Source organism: Bison bison, unplaced genomic scaffold (assembly GCF_000754665.1).
Source record: "Bison bison bison isolate TAMUID 2011002044 unplaced genomic scaffold, Bison_UMD1.0 scf7180017864368, whole genome shotgun sequence".
In the NCBI taxonomy this organism is placed as follows: Eukaryota; Metazoa; Chordata; class Mammalia; order Artiodactyla; family Bovidae; genus Bison; species Bison bison.
The window spans coordinates 1,952,492-1,961,369 of NW_011494940.1; positions in this window are offsets into that span (position 1 = coordinate 1,952,492).

Consider the following 8,878-nt stretch of genomic DNA (forward strand, 5'->3'; position numbering starts at 1 on the left):
TAGGTCTCGGACCCCTGCTCGTTGGAGGTTAAAGCACCGGGTCTTTCTTCTGGCCCAGGGTGGGGCGCACAGGGATTTTCTGCTGTCTATAATATGGAGCGGACCCCGCCCCGCCCACGCCTCTTTTCTGCCTCAAACATCCCTCGCTTGTTGGGAGTGAAGCGTGTTGGATATGGATTCGTGGTGAAACCTGAGCTGAATGCCTTTAGGCAGAATTCCAAGAATTCTAGCCTCTCCCAACTTTTTTTTCTAAAACTTTTAATGAGTTATAGACAAATACGCACACACACACAAGTTCAGTCGCTCAGTCGTGTCCGACTCTTCGTAACTCCATGAATCGCAGCACGCCAGGCCTCCCTGTCCATCACCAACTCCCGGAGTTCACTCAGACTCAACGTCCATCGAGTCGGTGTTGCTATCCGGCCATCTCATCCTCTGTCGTCCCCTTCTCCTGCCCCCAGTCCCTCCCAGCATGAGTCTTTTCCAATGAGTCAGCTCTTCGCATGAGGTGGCCAAAGTACTCTGGAGTTTCAGCTTTAGCATCATTCCTTCCAAAGAAATCCCAGGGCTGATCTTCAGAATGGACTAGTTGGATCTCCTTGCAGTCCAAGGGACTCTCAAGAGTCTTCTCCAACACCACACACAACACACACAAAACCCTGCCCTAAGTGTGTATTTCGTAACCCGAACGTACTTGGGCATCCGAGCTCCAGGGTCTAGAAACATCATTGCCAGCACCCCAGTAGCACATTCCCTTGCCCAACGTACTCTATCCTGAGTCCAACAAAACGGGTTCAGTTCAGTTCAGTCGCTCAGTCGTGTCCGACTTTTTGCGACCCCATGGACTGCAGCAAGCCAGGCCTCCCTGTCCATCACCGACTCCCGGAGTTTACCCAAACTCATGTCCATTGAGTCGATGATGCCATCCAGCCATCTCATCCTCTGTCGTCCCCTTCTCCTCCTCCCCCCAATCCCTCCCAGCATCAGGGTCTTTTCCAGTGAATCAACTCTTCGCATGAGGTGGCCAAAGTATTGGAGTTTCAGCTTTAGCATCAGTCCTTCCAATGAACAAAACAGGTTAGCTCTTCCCAACTCTGTATTTTACAGTGATGAATCCTCCAATGTGCCGTTTTTATTGTCTACTTTGGCTCAACATTACATTTGTGAGCCTCATTGCTGTTTTTTAGTGTAGTTGTAGATTGTTCTTTATCTCTGCCAAATAGTATTTTATTCTGTGATCATTAAAGTATTGGTCGAATATTACTGACTATAGGCTTTTGTTAGTTCCAAGTTTGGGACTCCTAGGTATAGTGCTCTGAATATTCAAGACTATATCTTTTGACTGACATATATGTGCCTTTCAGTGAAGTGAATACCTGGGAGTGGAATTGCTGTATCATAGAGAATGAGACTTCCCTGGTGGCTCAGACGGTAAAGCGTCTGTCTACAATGCAGGAGACCCGGGTTCGATCCCTGGGTCGGGAAGATCCACTGGAGAAGGAAATGGCAATCCACTCCAGTACTATTGCCTGGAAAATCCCATGGACAGAGGAACCTGGCAGGCTACAGTCCATGGGGCCGCAAAGAGTCGGACACGACTGAGCGACTTCACTTCACCTAGAGAATGAGAATGTTCAGCCTTTGTAGATACTAAATGTCAGCCTTTTGAATGTGATCCTAGAAGCAATGTAGGTTAATGTTTAAGGATACCCAGCATTTTGCATATAGTATAGTAATAGCTACTCTTTAGCGATGTCCCATCTATTATACATACACAATTTAACAAGTCCATAAAACACTGGGAATAATTTTCAAATATTGGAAAGGAGAAACGTGAGGCTTGGCAAATGTAAAACTGCTAAGGATTAGCCTCTAATAACTGTCAGAGCCTTGACCAGCTCCAATGTGGGACTCAACAGTGAGCCGCAGCATTGCAGTGAAATGTAATTAAAGTTCTAGCTCTGGCTCCATCACTGACTAGTTCTGTAGGCTCAAATAAGTTTATATCTTTTGAGGTTTAAGAGTTCTTGTATGTAGCATGATGGAAGTCTGCTATAAGGGGATCCAAGGTGACAGTGTGTGTGAAACTCTTAGAAGACTAGGAAGCAAAATTCATGCTTCATTTTGTAATAGAGATTGAGCCTATGTGTTTTGTTTTTTTTTTTTTCTCATGGTCTCCAGATATTTGCTATAGGTTTGCATACTGCTTTTCAAATTCTTCTTAAAGGAAAAAAAATTTTTTTTCCAAAGCATACATAAGCAAGGGCTTCCCCAGTGGCTCAGCTGGTAAAGAATCTGCCTGCAATGCAGGAGACCCCGATTGGATTCCTTGGTCAGGAAGTAACCCTGGAGAAGGGATAGACTACTCACTCCAGTATTCTTCAGCTTCCCTGCTGGCTCAGACCGTAAAGAATCCACCAGCAATGCAGGAGACATGGGTTAGATCTCTGGTTTGGGTAGCTTCCCTGGAGGAAGGCATGACAACCCACTCCAGTATTCTTGCCTGGAGAATCCCCATGGACAGAGAAGCCTGGCGGGCTACAGTCCATGAGGTTGCAAAGAGTTGGACATGAGTCAGTGACTAAGCACATACATAAGCAATAATGACAAGTTTACAGTGGTAAATTATGAGTCTCTTCTCTGTCCTTTTGCCACTTTCTCTCAAAGATGAATACATCCGTCTAGATTTTGATTAATATGTAAAGTAGTAAACACACTATGGTACTAGTCTTTTTTGTTCTTTGGTTTTTAAAATTAAAAACATGTTACATATTTTTTGTATTATTTTCTCTCTTCAACCACTTTGTTTAATATAAATTTTAATTTTTAAAATATTTGTAGGCTTTATTTTTAAATATATTTGATACATTTATTTTTGCTTCAGTTTTCTTTTATTTTCTATTTGTATGGCATGCCTTTTTCATCTCCTCACTTTCAGTCTGTGTGTCTCTTTAGATCTGAGGTTGACCTCTTGTCGGCAGCCTCTAGATGGGTCTTGTTTATTGACCCATTCAGCTACTCTGTGTCTTCTGATTGAAGTATTTAATCTGCTTACATTTAAAGTAATTATTGAGGGAATTCCCTGGCAGTGCTGTGGTTAGGATTTGGGGCTTTTTAACCCGTGTGGCCCCGGGTTTGATCCGTGATAAGGAAAGTAAGGTCCTGCAAATCTCATAGTGCTGCCAGGAAAACAAAAGTGAAGTAATGTTGATAGGTGTGTACTTATTGCCATTTTTTTGGCCATATTCTGGTTGTCTTTGTAGTTCTTTTCTGTTTCTTCTTTGTTTCTTTCTTCCCTTGTGACTTGATGACTATATTTAGTCTAATATTTAGATTCCTTTCTTTCCTGTTTGTCTGTTATGTAATTCTGTTTGTGCTGGCCAGGAGGTTTATTTATGGATATATATTTGATTATTTTAAGTTTCTGATCTCTTAATGTCAGACACATTTTAACCACCCTGCATTTCTACCCTCACCACCCCACCCCACCATTTACTGTTTGTGGTGTTTTACATACATACATCCTTTATGTATATCTTAACCTATTTATTGTGGATATAGATGATTTGATTACTTTGTCTTTTAACCTTGCTTTGTAAATGGTTGAACTATACTACCTTTTTTGTGCCTTTAACCAATGAGATTTTTTTTTCATACTTTTAATATTTCTAGTTGTGGCCTATTCTTTTCTACTTAAGAGAATTTTTTAAAGCGTTTCTTCTCAGGTAGTTTAGTGATACTGAACTTTTTTCAGTTTTTGCTTATCTTTAAAATTCTTTATTTGTCCTTCAAATCTGAGTGATAGCCTTCCTGAGTACAGTGTTGTTGGTTGTAGATTTTTTCCTTTCATCATTTAAAATATATCATGCTGTTCCCCTCTTATCTGCTGTGCTTAGTCATTCAGTCCTGTTGGCTCTTTGCAACTTTGTAGCCCACCAGGCTCCTCTGCCCATGGGATTTCCCAGATAATAATACTGGAATGCCTTGTTGCCATTCCCTTCTCCAGGAGATCTTCACAACCCAGGGATCAAACCCACATCTACCTGGGTTTCCTGCATTTCGGGTGGATTCTTTACTGTCTGAGCTACCAGGTAAGCCATTTCTGCTGCAAGTCAGCTGGCAGTTAAAAAAAAATAATTTTTGTATCTTTATTTTTGTCTGCTCCGGATCTTCTGTTGCTGCTTGTGTGGGCTTTTTCAGTTGTGGTGTGCAGGCTTCTTATTGTGGTGGCTTCTCTTGTTGGGGAGCACAGGTTCTAGGGAACATAGGCTTCAGTAGCTGTGGCTCAGGGGCTTAATTACCCCTTGGCATGTGACATCTTCCTGAACCAGGGATCCAAGTCATGTCCCCTGCATTGGTAGGTGGATTCTTTACCACTGGACCACCAGGGAAGTTCCTCAGCTGAAATTTTTAGGGAATTCTTATGTATGTTTCTAGTTGCTTTTCTCTTGCTGCTTTTTACCATTGAATTGAAAGAGTTCTTTATATGTTCTTGGCCCAAGTCTCTAACATATATGTGATTTGGAAATATTTCTTACCACTGTGTGAGATGTCTTTACAGTTTTTTAATGGTATTGTCAGGGGAGTATGTCATTTCCTCGGTGCTGTCTCGTCACAACAAAAATTTGAAGTGACAGACGTTAAAGCCCTCGGACAGAACATATCTCAGCTCTCGGACAGACTGTGTCACAGCTCTCAGACAGATCAGTGTTACAGTTCTGTGTTACAGGTCAGTTTTATTTAGAAAATAAAAGGAAAATACATCCTCGAGGCGTGAGGGCATGCCGACCCAAAAGACGTGAAGAGAGAGAGAGAGTGCGTGCACGCGGGAGAGAGAGCCCCGGCACTTTGGCTCCTCTTTTTATGTGTTTTTTCCTCCCCCTGGCCTGCCCTATGTAAATTGGGCTAGCCAGGAGTGCTGTTTGTTCTACCTGAGGTCCTCACTCTGGTCCTCTCCTCGGACCTTCCTTTATTTAATTTTCGCGGGCTTTTCCCTTCCTTGTCTTTTAGCCACCATCATTCTGGACTCCTTTTTCATATTCTCACTACCTAACAGTATCCTTTGGTGCATAGATTTGATGTCCAATTCATTTATTTTTTCTGCTTTTGCTTATGCTTTGATGTCAAACCATTATCTAATCCAGAGTTACAAAGATTTGCGTCTGTATCTCTTACATTTACACTTGTAATCAATTTTGAGTTCATTCTTGTGTTTGCTGTGAGGTAGGATTGAAATTCATTCTTTTCATATGGATATTCTATTGTGTCAACACAATTTGTTGAAAAGACCATTCTTTCTCCCTTGAATTTTCTTGTCAAAAATCAATTGACTCTAAGTGTGGTAAATGTCAGGATTTATTTCTGGAATCTCATTTCTATTCCATTGATCTTTTTGTCTATTCTTTTGCATGTACTGCATTGTTTTAATTAGTGTTGCTTTCTAGCAAGTTTTAAAATTGGTCATTGTGAGTTTTCCAGTTTTATTATTCTTTGTCAAGATTATGGGTTTCTTGAGTTTCCATAGGAATTTTAAGATCAACATACCAGTCTCTGCAAAGAAACTTGCTGGAATTTTGATGGAGGTTAGATTGAATCTGTAGATCAATTTGCAGTATGTTAGTTTGCCAGGGCTGCTCAGTCGTGCCTGACTCTTTGCGACCCCATGGACTTTAACCTGCCAGGATCCTCTGTCCCTGGGTTTTCCCAGCAAGAACACTGGAGTGAGTTGCTATGCCCTCCTCCAGGAGATCTTCCTGATCCACTATTGAACCGGAGTCTCCTACATTGACGGGCAGATTCTTTACCATTGAGCCACCGGGAAGCCTTCTGGTGGCCAAGAGTAAAAGCCAGGCTCTTGTTTGTTAGTATTAATTCTTCAGTACACCGTTGGAAATTTTTAACGACTTTCTATTCACTTCTGTATAGAGCCTTTTAATCTGAAGCCAAAAGTTGTCTACACAATATTCAGCCTCATCTTGTGTGAGCACATGCTTCCTGAGAGCATGATGACTTTATACTGTGGTTGTGTTTTCTCTTGTCCTGAATTTTTAAATCTAAGTAAACTTGGTGCTTGGTGAAGCCTATTCTGTTATTTGTTAATTCAAAACCAAGACCATTGCTGCTAGTAGAACAGATTGTGGTTTATAGTCTTCTATGCCTTAATTTTTTTCTCATACATATCCTACCTCTTATTTCTGGAAATTATGAGAGATTTCTTAAGTCTTCTTATGAATCCTAATTTGACTGCTAGCCATGTCTATTTTGTTTCTGAGCTCATCAACTGAATTGTGTATCTCAGCAATCATTTCCACTTCCTAAAATGTCTTGTGTATATTAGGGAAAACCTACTGTTCTCCTCCTGTGTCTCTTTTCTGTGTGACTCCTTTACTACTCAGAACACTGCATTTCTGACACTTTCGGTCACCATATGTGTGGTGTAAATCTTTGAGACAACCATCTGATGTCCTAGAATTTATTTCAGTTCTAACACTGTCTACCTGGAGTGGTGTCAGTTCCCTGAGGTTAAGGTCTCAGTCCCACATCACTGCTCTCACCCCACCCCAGGTGCCAATTGCAAGTAGTAGGTCCTCAGGGTACCCACAATCTCTGTGTAATTAGGCTATAAATCCGAGGTTTCTACAACCCCTTCTTCAGGTTCTACTGATTTGCCAGAGCAGCTTGCCAAACTCAGGGAAACCCGTACATCAACTACCTTATTGAAGAATATGATAAAGGATACAGAGGAACAGCCAGATGAAGAGTTCCATTGGGCAAGGTCTGAGAGAGTCCCAGTGCAGGAGCTTTTGTCCCTGTGGAGCTGAGGTATGTCTCCCTAGCAGTGTGGATGTGTTCACCAAACTGAAAGCTCTCCAAACCCTGTACTACTGGGATTTTTGTGGAGGCTTCCTCACATATGCTTAGTTGCTAAATCATGTCCAACTCTTTGCGACCCCATGGACTGTGGCTTGCCAGGCCCCTCTGTCCATGGAGATTCTTCAGGCAAGAATACTGAACTGGGTTGCCATGCCCTTTTCCAGGGGATCTTCCCAAACCAGGGATCTCACTCAGGTCTCCTACATTGGGGTCAGATTATTTATTGTCTGAGCCACCTTGGAAATCCAAGAATACTGGAGTGGGTAGCCTATCCCTTCTCCAGGAGCACTTCTCGACCCAGGAATCAAACCAGGGTCTCCTGCATTGCAGGAGGATTCTTTACTAGCTGAGCTACCAGGGAAGCCCTTTCCTCACATAGGCATGCTCAATTATTAACTCAGTTTCTGGCCCCTTGTCTCTCTGGAAAATTGGGAGAGACAGCTGAAAATTCCAAGCTTCTAATCATGGATTGGTCTTTCTGGTTACTAGTGCCCATGCAGTGCCCCTCCAGGAGCCCACTTAGAGTCACCTCAATAGAACAGAAGATGCGACTAGTGCTGCTATCACTTAGGTATTTATAAGAGTTTTAGGAACTCTGTGCTGGAAGTTGGGAGAAAGGTGCAGGCAGGTACATATTTCTTATCATTTCCACCTTCCATCATCAACTCATCTTGCAAAATTTAACACATACATATATTAACACACGTACACATAGTTTAAATGGCAGCTAACAAGATGATGTATGTGGTCAACATATATGAGAATTATTTACTTCTGTAATACATAATCAAATGCTGCTGTAGGTCATAAAGAAATAGGAGAACATTCTGAAGGAATGGGAAATGTAGTTTAAAAGGAATACAGATATTTTCCCAGGGGGAGATATTCAACTTTACTAACAGCAACAACAACAAAAGTACAGTAATACGAGATTATCTTTTCAAACCATAAAATTAATAAAGTTATAAAGGATTAGACACAAAGGCACACATACACACATGTTGCACCAATGTTGGCAACACGGCTGTTTCATACAGTGTCCTTGATGGTGTGGTTGGTCATTTCTGGTATGCATAATAATTTCCTTTCAAAGAATCTCTCTTAAAGAAATACTCAGTGACACACAAAGACTTATACATGTGTATGTCCCTTCACCTCAGAACAGACTTTATAAAGAAAAACTATCAACAATGTCAAGGGCTAACAACAGAGGATTGATTAAATGAAGGGTAGTAGCACCAATCAGTAGAATACATATCACTGTTTTTAAAAAATCATGTGTTTGAAGAATATAATACTAACATGGTAAAATAATCACCATATGATATTAAAGTAAAAAGGATGCACACTTGAGTAAAAACTCAATACATACAACAAAAAGCCTAGAGGAAAATGGAAATATTCTGACATGTTAAGTATGTTAGTTTCTAGCGAATGGATTATATGCAATTCCTTTTCTGCTAAATAATTTTCTCTATTTTCCAAGTTTTCTATGAATTTTTATTACTTTAGATTTAGAAAAAGAGAGATCCTATCTGTTAAGACCCATATCAAAGGCCACTATCTGAATTCTTTTCTAATCTTCACATCATAGTATTTCACATCTCCCTCCAGAACATAAGCCTATGGCATCTCTAGTCCCCTTTTGTTAGATTCTCCTACTAACAAGAATTTAAAGAGGAAATCATCTTTGCGTCTTTTGAAACATATGGTTTGCATTTTCACTTGGTCATTTATTGGCCCCCAAATTTCTGCTGCTGCTGCCTTTTATCCCTCAAGATCAGCCCCAGAATCTCTAGAGAAGCCTGACTCTCCAGCTTGATTAATGGGAGATTCCTTCAACTATTTACAGAAAGTGGTGGAAAGAGGAAGGGAGGAGGGCAAATCACATACACATTGTTAATAATCAAGGGAAGGGGGTGTAGGCATTTTAAGTTGCCTGTCAGCTCCAGCAAAACCATACTACTAGGTAAAGGCAAGGATTTAAACAAGGTTCCAGAACTAT